Source organism: Protopterus annectens, chromosome 14.part0, assembly GCF_019279795.1.
Source record: "Protopterus annectens isolate FY-2018-M chromosome 14.part0, PAN1.0, whole genome shotgun sequence".
In the NCBI taxonomy this organism is placed as follows: Eukaryota; Metazoa; Chordata; order Ceratodontiformes; family Protopteridae; genus Protopterus; species Protopterus annectens.
The window spans coordinates 671278556-671292082 of record NC_056748.1 but is presented as its reverse complement, the minus strand read 5'-3'; the positions used below and the strand labels follow the sequence as shown (position 1 = coordinate 671292082).

At 36.3% G+C, this 13527-nt stretch overlaps 1 protein-coding gene across 1 annotated transcript in view; it reads right to left on the bottom strand.

The window, feature by feature from the left end:
• Window positions 1-13527, bottom strand: part of PRKG1 (protein kinase cGMP-dependent 1) — a 3380995-nt gene that overhangs the window by 2277047 nt on the left and 1090421 nt on the right. The window lies entirely within an intron of this gene.

The window sequence follows — 13527 nt, the reverse complement described above, 5'->3', positions numbered from 1 at the left end:
CAAATTAACAAGGGCATAACACTAAAACATGATAACCTATATACACTATATACAATAAGTGTCATTTGAAGTTCTCAAAAGAAAATAAGCTTATATGACCTACTCAACTACTACTTGCAATTGTAATACAGAACACATTGTCAAATGAACAATGAGGTTTGCACAGACAAATGAAATGCACTAAGATACTGAGTTCTGCCTAACTTATAAGACAATATCCAGGAGTGCCTTCCAGTATTGCGGAAAATACATACGTTTATTAAGGTTGGTTGGACTCAACTTAAGTGCTAATATGTATTTGGTTGCCATTTGTCTGAAGCTTAACCATGAACACTGACTCCTGTCCAACCAATTTTGAGTGATGTATTATTTTAGAAATGAGAAGATGGTGACCAATACCTGTGGTTTTCAATTGCAGAGTGTTTTCGAAGTAATAGGCAATAGTGTGAATTCCCATGAAAGAGCAGATTTTTCATAACCCATCTTCCCAAGCCTGGCCCTTAGTGAACACTAAAGTTTATATGTGCATTTACAGCTACAGAATATGTGACAAACATCCGCTTTCTGGAACTGGCAATATGGACAATTAGAGGAGATTTTTGCATTCAACTTGTTCGTATTAACTGGAGTTAAATAGGTATTATTATAAATGATTATTGAGTATATTGAGGATATCACTGCTCTGGAAAAGACTACTCAGCCACATAAAACAACGTGCAGCACTGACAAGATTCAAGTGTAACCTGGATCTGTGAATAGGAAACAGAAAATTTACCCCAGAACTGCCCTTGTACGAACTACTAATGGAGAAACGCAGCTCCTAAATGCTTTTTCTCATGGGTGGGTCCCCTCAAATTATTTATGGTATGATCCTAGTTATTCTCATTGGGGCAATATATAATTATTGACCATGGGATGGTTAAAGCCAATCTCTAACCAAATGGAATAGGTTAATTTGAGTACAAAATGGAAACTGTCTAGTCTTAAAATAGCCCCCAAGGGCAGCTAGCCAAGCATTTACTTATGAACCTACAATCCTACAATGGAAACCTTAGTTAATACATTAGCACATTTGGAATAATATATAGCTGTAGAGACAATATTTCTTTGTCCCTCAGAATCTTTGCCTTCAGAGGAGCAGCAAATATATAAAAATGCATAATTTTGTAGTGTTCAGAAAACAGATCCCTCTTTTACAACTATGTTTAATATTGAAATGATAAAGACGCATGGATTTTCTAGTATTTTGTAAATGGAAAAAATGTTACAGCTGCATTTGAATATGCAAATTAGCCTTTCTCCCTCATTTCACAATTCAGTATTTTTGCATGATATTTAAATAGGGTTCCTATCGCGTGATCGAGAATTGTAAACGACGAACGGGTATTGACCGAACCCGATTTGTTGAAATGTCATGCACGCAACATGGAAATCGCTGTAGGGAATATTTTCCCTTTACTTCAATGCAGTGCTATCTCGGAGTAGGAATATTTAAGTAGCGAGGGTGTGGGGGCAAGCCCCCCTGCCTACAGTGTTTAGGTAATTATAGTTTTTTATTTTTATTTTTTTATTATATTTTTGAAATTTCAAACATTGATCATGTGGTGTCAACCATATTGTGTTCGATGCTTGAAACTTTCAAACATAAAATATAGACCCATTTAAATATACTTAGGGTTACTTCTCAGAATGATAAACAGAAACACAAACTTGTTCAGCCATAAAAATATGCTCTCAAATAAGAATGCTATAAACTGATGTGTTCTAAAGGAACAATCTTTACTTTTCAACAATGTACGGATTTGCTACTATATGCTTTCCTTCACTGCACAAGTGTGTACACAGTTGTAATAATGGTCTGCCTTTGACTTATAAAAAAATGGAATAAATTTTAGGGACAAGCAGAAGCACATTACAAATAGAAGGTAACAAGGGACCATGCAACTAACACAAGTTAATTTATCACAAACAAACTAATTCCATTCACATATTTTAACAAAGAGAAAGGCATACATTTTTCCATCCTAATATTTATTTCTGTAAGATAAAAATGTCTGAAGAAAACATGGCTCATTGTCTGGCTATCATGAATGGCATTTCTGGGAAACTAGGAATAAATTAATTTAGGAATATCAGATTTCTGAATAAAGCAGTTACTACTAAGTGAATACAGTGTGCCATATTCCCTATGTGCTCTTGTAATGGTAAAAGGTTGGCAGAAACTAGGACTATCTGTGTAGTCAACTGAGCAACCAAGCTGAAAAACAGAAAAAAAATGAAACCCAGGTATTTTAAAATGATTTGATGACTGTATGTCTTTGAAGATGCAATAACAAGTAGAATGACAAGAATGAATTCCCCACAGAGAAAGCAGCAATAAATGAAAGGGATGTTTTACACCTTGTGGAAAAATGATTTTGCCAAATTTATTTTCACAATTTGCATATTACATTTTCTTTTTTAAGCTTTTAAGAATGTCATCTAAAACATGAAGGCATGTTACTAGGCTTGTAAGGGCTCTAAGGCTGTTAGCCTAATAACCCCCTATGAGTCTTCCAACTTTCTCCAACAGGAAATATATACTGCCTTCTTATCATAATACCAGATTTAGTCATCCATGTGACAAAAGGTACTATAGTCAGTGCTATGCTAAAAGCAATACTCAGCAGTGATTAGTCATAATTCCAGTTGTTACGGCAGCTGACCATAAGTGAATTGGTTCATCATGGCCTTTCTTAGTAATAATTTGTGTCAAAGGAAACATAGGAAAGAGTAAATATCACAGATACAGACAATTTAATGTGGCAGCCAATCAGTTTCTTTATGGAGAAGGGAGTAAATTAAAGTACGCAGAAAACTACCGAAGATGCAGGAGAGTGTAAAAAACTAATGACATATACGCACAAAATCTAAGGACTGATCTCCAACCCCAGAGCATACCCAATTTAAAGCAGGATTCATGATCTCATTTGAATAGATCATATATGATTACATGCAACTCATGACCTTTTTTACCTATAACCACAAAGAGATACAGAAGTTGTTTTTGAAAACATCACAGATATCCTAATTAAATTTTGTTGTGATAAACAAGATGGCTGACAAAATATTTTTCTAGAATGTACTGGTCATCATCACAGTCTAGTGGTGTGGTGATCTTATATTCTGAATACTGTTTGCAATGCTTCTCACTCGCTCTCTATTCCTCAAATTCACTTTTGGTCAATGAATAAGCATGACATTCTTTCTGGAGATTAAAGTGTTAAATTAATTTTTTGACCACAAATTACTCATAGGCAAAATGCTAAGAAAAGGAATTCTAAATAGACTGATAAAGTAGATGATGTATCAGATAAAATAAAAAAACTTCAGAAAACATGGTATGCAAAACTTTCTTGTAATAAAGTGATAACACCATTCATTGATGTAACAATTCCCCTTCCTCAATAAAACATCTTCAGTCCAAGAAGTTTTATTTTATGTAAACAACCTTGAACATGTTGAACATTTTAAATACAGTACATTTTTAAGAGTAAGGGACAGATGTAGGTAATATACTGTAGCAATCTCAGTGCTGGCCTGTAAATCCCTAATATGAATGGCATTATTCCTCATTTGTGAAAAGCACATCTTTGAGTAGATTGTATAACCTTGTTAAATACCTACATCTTCCATGCAAAATGAACTGCAGATTTTGGTGTGAGTACTGAAAAATTAAGTTGTGACAAGACATTTCTAATTAAACAAAATGCATAACATATTCTAGGCTCATAAGTAAGAACTAGGATGTCAATCTGCAGAACATTACCAGCCTGGCCAGCAAGCCATGCTCATAAGTGCTTTCCAAGCTCAAAGAGGGCAGTACAAGGTAGACCAGGGGAGAATTTCAGGCTGAACATCTGATTATTTATAGGTTTCTCATGAAACTGAGAAGAATGCTACTTTGCTTGACATGATGATGACAGCATCATCAGTTTCCAGTCAGGATAACACTCACCAGAAGTGGAAAAAAAGGAATACCCAAAAGTAAGTGTAAAATAGGGACTGGTTTAACAGCACTGATTCAATAGATATACAGTTGCAAATGGGGTAAATGGACTATGTGCATAATGAAAAGATGGGTACTGGATGATGCATAAAACAAACAATTTCACATAATCTAGATACTTATCTATCTATACTGCACATACATATATACATATATATATATATATTTTTTTTTTCACACATATGTTTATATGTGTGTGTGTGTGTGTGTGTGTGTGTGTGTGGTTCTACTTCAGTAGACCATATTTACACTTACCTGAACTGAAGATTACCAAGACAACAACACTAAAATTGCAATTAACTGAATTATCACATTACCAAAGTTTTTTACAGTGAAAGAACACACTTGGCCAACATTTAACAAAATAACACACCAAAGTATGTCAACACCCCCAACTACATATACTATCTCTAGGATTGCACTACAGTGGGGAAAAGGGCAAATTTCCCCATGTTGGCCAAGTGTCTCCATTCCCTGTAAAAAAAAAAAAAATTAGTAATGTTCAGGTTCGGTTTACTGAAGGTTCAGCGTTGTCATTTCCAGAATCTGGAATATGGTAAGTGTAAATTCATTCTACCAAGTAGACTTGTTTATATTTATATATAAAACTATTTGGAATAACTTATAGAAATAGGGTATTTTACTACTGCAGTTTCTTGCTGACTATATTTATATATAAAACTATTTGGAATAACTTATAGAAATAGGGTATTTTACTACTGCAGTTTCTTGCTGACTATGGCCTTTTATTCATTGTTGGACATGTTAATATCTGTGACAATTTTATATAATGCTCTAATTTTATAAGAATGTTGGGAAAATAAAGGCAATAAACAGGAGCATGTTGTGGGATGATACATTTTTCAGGTCAGAAGTGAGAGATCCATTGGCTTCTTAACCTTTAACGTTTGTGTGGGTTGTCTCAGGATGAGGTGGCATTCCACAATTATGGATAAAATAGGTAAATAACAAAATATGCTTTACAGATTTACATATTTCTGCCAATTTAAAGCACTTTTTCTTCCCAGATTTTCCTTGTAAAATTTGTGTACGGTAATAAATACTTTTTTGTGTACATGTAAGTTAATACACCAGACACTAAATTCAACAGTTTACTAGTACACTGGTTGAATAACAAATCCCAGAAATGCAGGACACAGACAACAACGTTAGTGCTTTCATTCACTTTTATTATGTGAACTTCTTCAGAAACAATGAACTCATTACCCACAAGCATTTTATGCTTTCATTCATTAGTCACATGACAATCATATAAATGATTTCCACTGTTTGATCAAATTCATTATCCAAATTTGGTAATACAGAATTATCAAAATGTTGGAATACGGTAACCACAGAATCGACATTCAAACACAAGACTTCCAATGTCAAAATTCTGTGTTACTGGCACACCCCCACACTACTTGCATATTATATATTCCAACTCCAAGATCGCACTGCAGTGAGGAAATGGGTAAATTTCCCAATCCCCACTGCAGTGTGATCTATCAGAATGTCAGTCCCATATTAGCAAATGTACACAGCTGTTCGTTAATTAGGACTCAGACTTTTCCAGTTTCTGTAATGTCGATCCAGAAATCGCTCATTCGACCATCCCAATTTCACTTAAGTGCCATTCCACATTTTGACATATACATATATATGCACCTATAGCTGATGATCCAATATTTTTTTAGTCCAGGAGTTCAATATTGTGGTCTTCAGCTTTTTGGACTTTCCATATTATGGTCTCAGGATTATGGGTTTCATGATTACTGGCTTCAAGACTGTGACAGTAAACTAGGAGAAGAAGAACTTATAAGTAGAAATGACCTTTGGTGTTTGTAAGAGGAGAGAATTGTGTGGGAATATAAAGAAAAACACTAGTTGGATTATCTCACATGCTTAAGCATAGACGTGGGCTATACAAATGAAGAGATGAGTATAAGAAACCTGGAGAACCTTTGTAAGAAAATAAAGTCTCGTAGAAAGGATGGTGTAGGACATACACAATGGTTGCAAAACAAAGCTGGTAAGATTATTAGTCTTCCTCAAAGAATTCATGACCTAAGACATATCCTACTAAGATTTGCCAGCTGTTTTTATATAAGTTTCAGCTCCCACTTGAAATGTATACTATTGAAGCAAGCCAAAATAGAATTCCAAAACAGGAGTTCCTATACTCTGTGTGGGGATGTGTTTAATACCTCTTCCTTCACAGGTTATGGGATTTATTATAATATAATTGATTATGTTTCATGAAAAGAGTGAAGATCCAAGATTATGCAATGGGAAATCTGTGGTTCTCTTCAATGAGAAGTTATGGCTGGCACTTAGAGAAACTGGAAGTGAAATTCAGTAAGTAGGAAATCTGTGCTGTAAAGTGCTAGTCAGTATGAGGCTCTGTGCTAAGTCAGATGTTAAAGATCAAATTTTAGGGCATGCACAATTAATATGGGAAGAAGCAGACATGTATGGATGGGAACAGTTAAGGGAGGTAGTTAAGCAAGGCAATAGGCAGGGTGAAAGAGTCATACATCCCTAGGAAATATGAAACTGTTCCCTGCTTAGGGATCAATGTAATTTCACTTTAAATACATTGTAGACATACATTAAATGCTCGACATATATCTTCAGTGTATTAAAGTTTTATATATGTCAATTGCTTAAATGCTACATAAGTGAAGAAGTGCAGTAATGTTCCTTTGAGCAAGTGGAACAGCATGCAAATTGCCATGGAGCATTAGTACATAAAGATATCAGGCTGCATAGAAGTGTCAGAAACGATGCTAAACTGAAGATGGTTTGGAAGATTCATGAAAATATCTTAATGAAGAAATAAGAAAATTAGAACCATACATGGGAAAATACATTTTATCTCAGGCAACAGACATACATGTGGGATCAGCAACTGATGGTCGTTCATTTGTCATAGAACACTGCTGTCTCTCTTTGGACACAACAGAAGAGTCTTTGTGGGTTCTGTTCAAGCAGCTTTATTTTATACAAACACATCACATGTTTACTGACTTTAGCTTAAGTAACTTATATACAAACTAACAACTGCAACCATGCATGCTCTCACTCTGCTAGCTCTTACAAAAAGTCACTAGGGAGTGCATGTGTCTGGGATTTATATCTGCACGTACAGCCTTCACATTCTTAAATATACAGCACACTTCATTTGCACTCTAATCTACATCCTCCCTGTTTGAGAACTAGATCATACAACACTAGGAGTGTATTTAGCATGCAGAGATCACAGTTAATTCTATGCCATGCATTATACAATACTAAGTACACACACACACACACACACACACACATATATATATATATATATATATATATATATATATACATACAATCAAGTCCACATTGATGCGTATTTCACACTAGGCTTTAATACATACCCATATCGTGTGACATAAAACTGTGAATTAAATTTAGCAACTGGAACTGTCTCTGCAAAATGTTTGACCTGTGTATTATTCAGAACATTTTCTGGAATGGAATCATAATTTTGAACACATTCTGGTATGGGAACAGTGTCTGATTCACTCTTAAGATTTGAAGTCTGCATCACAGAAACAATGTCGTGATGGTGATGATTCTGATACAGGAAGAAGATGTTTATGGTTCCTCCTATATGCTATTCCTTTGGAATCTACCAAGTAGAATTTTGGCTCAACACAGCTGTTGTGTTGTTTGGATTCGTACCATCTTTCCTTCCCTCAACGGATGAAGTAATCTGCTTGATCTGTCTTAACTAGATTTCTGGATATTATACTTTTAACTAGTTGAGCCTTGATGGTTTTATTGTTTATTTAGGTTTAGGCTTCTATAAACTGGAAGTAATGGGTAGAGAAGTTCTAGTTTCCTGAAAAGTGGTCTTTGAGTAGGTAAGCAAAGAATATATATCATCACAAGGTATTTTTCCCAGATTAAGCAAATTCAAGAAGACATTGGCTTAGTCACGCTTTGACCTTTCAATTAGTTGCTTTGCACTGCATGTTTAGCTAGACCATTTCACTGAGGATATTCAGGACTACTAGTGACATGTACTAAGTCCCAGAGGATACTCAGGACTACTAGTGACATGTACTAAGTCCCAGAGGATACTCAGGACTACTAGTGACATGTACTAAGTCCCATTCTTTTTCAAGTTTCTGAAACAACTGGCTAGTAAATTGAGTACCATTGGCAGAATTGGCATTGAAAGAAAGACCTTTGTGTGGACTACCATAAACTGAGAAATGACCATTTCAGTTTAGTAATAACAGCAGTGGATGTTAGATTAAGTAGTAAATCAATCTCAAACCAATTTGAATAAGAGTCTACCAAAACTAAGTAGTGCTAATTGTTCCACTCAAAGATATCATCTGCAACTGTTGGCCAAGATAGTTCAGGAACCACGATGCAAACTCTGAATATACTCTTGTTGTAAGGAAGCAGGAATGACAATTTTAGGACCTGTGAAAATAAAGCCATCTTCCACCAACAATTCATTTCTGTAAGGAAAATAGGTTTGTACTTCTGCCGGTACACCTGATTGCTTTGACGGCTATCCAACATTTATGTGATTGAGCTTCTGCAAAATTAGATCTAGCTGAGTGTGATCTCTCAACTCAAGTCTAGTGGCAGAAAAATTACACACTGACATAACATCAAAGTCAAAATTTTGGGTGATCTGGATAAGGTATCTGATAGAGAGAGCAATTTGCCTTTTGTGTAGACCATTTTGAAATTGTACTTTTGCAATTTGAGCATCATTCTTTGTAATCTCACTGGAGCTGAATGCATAGGCTTCTTTAGAATAGTAACTAGAGGTTGATGGTCATTTTCAATCTGAATAGCTTGACCATAAACATAATCATGGAGTTTGGAACTTGCAAATACTATTGCAAAAAGCTCCTTCTCAATCTCAGCATACTGCATCACAGATTGAGTTAGTGTTTTAGATGTATAGGCTACTGGTCTGCCCTCTTGAAGTATAACTGTGCCAAGACCAAATTTTGAAGCATCTCATGAAAGAGTAACTGGTTTGTTCACATCATAGTATCTTAATGTAGTTGGGGTGACAATGTTCTGCTTAAGTTCGTCAAATGCCTTCAGGTGCTGTTCCAGCCATGACCATACAACATTTTTGCATGTTAGTTCTCTTAAAGGTGCTGTCAACTCACTGAAGTCTGGTATAAACTTGCCTAAATAGTTGATCATGCTTAGAAAATTTTGTAGAGCGTGTACATTATCTGCTGCTGACATGTCAAGAATAGCTGCTTGCTTGGTCGCGTCTGGTGTCAAGCCCTCATAAAAAAATGTCCCAAGTAGGTAACTTCTGGCGGTCTAAATTTGCACTTTAGAGGATTAAGCTTCAAGTTTACTTCACATGCTCTATCTAGAAGTTTCTTGAGGTTTCTATCATGCTCTGCTTCATCATTGCCTCCAACCAATAAATCATCTACTATTATGGCACAAGCATAACCTGAAAAAATTTGCTCCATTGCACGCTGAAAGACTTAACTTGAAGAATTTATTCCTAATGGCATCCTTAGGAATCTGTATCTGCCAGAGTACCAAAAGTAGTTAGAAATGAAGATTTGTGATCAAGCATCACTTGCCAAAATGAATTCTTTGCATCCAAGCCTGAGATAACAGTGGCATTCAGTATTATAGCTGCAAACACTTTGACTGTATACATTGGATGATACAGTCTAATGCTTTGTTCAGATCTCTTGGATCAATACATATCCTGATTTCATCACAGCCTTTTTTGTGAGCTGCTGCCATGGGCGACACCCATTCAGTTGGTTCTGTGCCAGGACAAATTCCACCTTGCTGCACCATTTTATCCAGCTGTGTTTTAATTTTATCCTGCATAGCTACCGGAACTATTCTTGTTGCTCTAACTACTGAGGTGACCTCTGGGTCTAATTTCATGGTGTACACAACTGGAAGCTTGCCTAACCTGTCATCGAAAACATCAGCATACAATGAGAAAATGGCTTCAGAAAAATTAGAACTCGGAAATGCACTTACATGATGAACGTCTTTAGCAAGAGAAAGCAGATTCATTCTCAAATGATCTTTGAGACACAATAAAGATTGCACTTGTCTTCAGACTACATAGAATAACAAGTTGTAACAGTTCTCAGCCAAATAACATGAAAGCATCACAGAACCTTCAGTCTGAATTTCTTCACCTCCATAAGCAGCAAGTCTCGCACTCAGACCTCCCAACCGTTCCAAATTACTCAGTTTTTACTGAGTTTTGGGGTGCAAATGAAGGAGTGCCACGATTCCCTAGTGGCACCCTTCATTTCCGACTTTTTTTTGCTTTTTTTTAATTTTCACGCTGTCGGAGCTGACATCATCATGTGCGCAATGATGTCAGCTCCGTCAGGCTACCAGCCAGTCAGAATTGAGCACTCAAGGAACATCAAACATCATCATTTCTGGCTGGCGGGAATGTGGAACTGCTAGAACAGCGCTGAAACAGCAGTTCGCCGAGCGGGCAGAGTTTGCAAGCAGGGATTACTACTCAGGGCAGAGTTATTTAATGGCAGCAACGACGGAGGAGGAACGGGAACTACTGGCAGCAACGATGGAGGATGACTACTCAGGGTGTGTGTGTGTGTGTGTGTGTGTGTGTGTGTGTGTGTGTAAATGCCCCCATATAATGGGCTTGGTGGCTAGAGGTATTCAGGCTCAAACCCTGTACCTTTGGTACAGAGTAAAAGGAGCCTACTATCCCTAGTCACCACCATTTCTGAGTGAGAGCTATGTAAACTTTTTCACCAAATCGGATACTATCCAAAGAATTTGACTCAGCCGTGGTTAAGCATGATCCATCCATTCAATAATAATGAGTCACATCCATCTCCTATAGCAAGCAAGTGAACGGTCACCACCATTTACAGAGTTTACCAAGCAAGCAGAAGCAAGTAGATTGCCATACCTTTTTAGTTTGTGTAAATAATGCAGTTTCATTTTGTCATGATTTTATCAGTAAGTGGGACAAAATGTTTTGACACTATGCCCCGTCCTCAAAAATGTCAGACATTTAAAAATCAGTGGACTCTGACATTTAATTTTAGGCACATTGCATAATTGAAGGTAGTGCCCTTTTAACTAAGTAGCTTATTTTACCTAAGCTGCTTATATCACACAACCATAAACACTATATGCTGTTAAAAAGGAACTGACTCTTATATGCTCTGTAAGACCTAACTAGATCACCTCCAAGTCAACTTTACAGATGAGTAAACAGGATCAGCACTTTAAACATTTACTCAAATCCTTCAACACTACACTAGTTTAATGCATAATCTCTGAATATTATGTAGGAGTATTGCATCTGTTTTAATCTGCCATAACTTATTATTTGAATAAATGGAGTTCGCAACAAAAGCTGAAGTTTTCTGTATTCCTGTATAGCTTGCTGTCACATGATCTAGAGATGTCAGCTTACTTCAGTCTGTAGTGAATCTAAATCTAGCAACATAAGATGATGTTTAAAATTGCAAGACTCCTAGGACAAGTGTGGAATAATACTGACACAATGCTATAGTGAATGTGTGCTAACAGTTGAAAGTTATGCTCTGAGCTTTGTCCAGATTTTTTTTGTACTAAGAGTTGAGAGAGCTTTGATGAGAAGTAAGAACATTTCTTTTGTGCTAAGAGTTTAGAGCTATGATAAGAAGGGAGCACACAATTTGTATTCCCCCATTATTGTTTTTGTGCTAACAGTTCAGAGATATGGTGAGTGAGAAGTGAGAACTGAATTTGTATTCCCCCATTATTGGCTTTGTTGTTTGTCCATGTTTTTTGTGTTGAGGTTAAGAGCTATGTTGAGAAGTGAGAAATGAATTCACTAAATGATGGATATTAAGTTTCAGACTTCTTATTTTTAAGGCATTGAGTCCTGGGTTCAAAATCTGCCAGTGAAATGCATGATGGTAACACAACATTTTATTCTAGCGACTTTACAAAATTATACAAGCAATGTTTAAAATGTGTCCCTGGTTTTTGACCTTTTGTCCCCCCCCCCAAAAAAAATGAAATTGAAAATAAGTGCAAGACGCTGTGCAAGATGTCTGTGGCTTACACTACTGTCATTCTATTTATAGTGTGGGTGTGGAAGCAGACTTTTATGATAGAAAAGTTCTGAATTGGGCAGTTTTGTCATTATTGGTTCATGTGTTTTGTTTCATTGCCTACAGTACAGATTACTGGTAAAATGTTCAAACAATAAATTTAAAATGTGCTCTAAAATGTGTGTTGTATTATGCAAGGAATATAATTTAATAAAGTCAGGAAGGTGTATAAAGAAAAGAACACATGTATGTTTCTTATTTTGTGTGCAAGGGGCCAATGATTTGAAAACAGCCCAAAGGTAATCTTTATCCACCACTGGCCAGATGCATTTTCTTTGGATGTGGTGTGGGTTTCAATGCTGTTTCAATGAATGTGAGTTTCAAGGGCAAAGACGTTTTAATGTCAAGCCTATTTTTATTGTGAGACAGTAACAGTATTGCTTTGTTTACCAGATGATGTCTTTTAGTGTTTCTGCATTGTTGTGCTGTAAAATGTAAAAATAAAATCCAAATCATTGTAGAAGTAAAGCAGTATGCATACATTAGTGTTTACGGTAAATGGGGCGAAATAGCCAGGTAACGGGACATTGGAATGGCTGCAGGGGGACTCTGGTGCTATGTTTTGGTTGTCTGTTCTTCAGTTTGTGTTCGAAAGTTGGCATCCCACAATTCCATTAGAGTGGGTGGGGTTACATAAGTATGTATGCAAATTCGATGTTAATCAGCATACAGATTTGTACCTATTTTTCATGGGCCTTGTCCAGATTTTGATGTTTCCAGGTTGAGAGGTATGCTCGCACTACTAAGTACACTGATTTGTTCATTAGTTATTACTTTAGCAAATGTGTCTGCTGATATAACATTGCTCTTTGAACCAGTGTCTACTTTAAGTTCTGTGGATCTTCCATTAATTCGGACAGTACAAAACACTTTGCTTCTTGATAATAAGTTCACTACATAAACTCTTTTAGCAAGTACTGGCACACCATCCACATAGAAAGCTGTCTGCTTTGGCTCTTCTTGATCAGTTTGCTGTTTTGTGTGACCTTTCTTTACAACTGCGTGTGGTTTACTTGATTTGCAAAACTTTTGGAAATGATTACATTTTTTACATTTGTGACACTGCTGATCAAATGTTAAGCACTTATCTCTTTTAAATTCATGACTTGCATGACAATTGCAACAGTTTACAACAAAGCTAGACTTGGGTTTTGCTGATTCGTGTTTGTACTGCACTGAGCTACAGCAAACTCCCTTCTTAGAACTTAATGGAAAACCACGTGTCTTCCCTGGAAACCTTGTAGCTGCCACGTGCTTAGGCCTGCTTTCATTCGCAACATGTTGCATGCTATCTACATTTGCTCTGGAGCCTACTGAACTGAT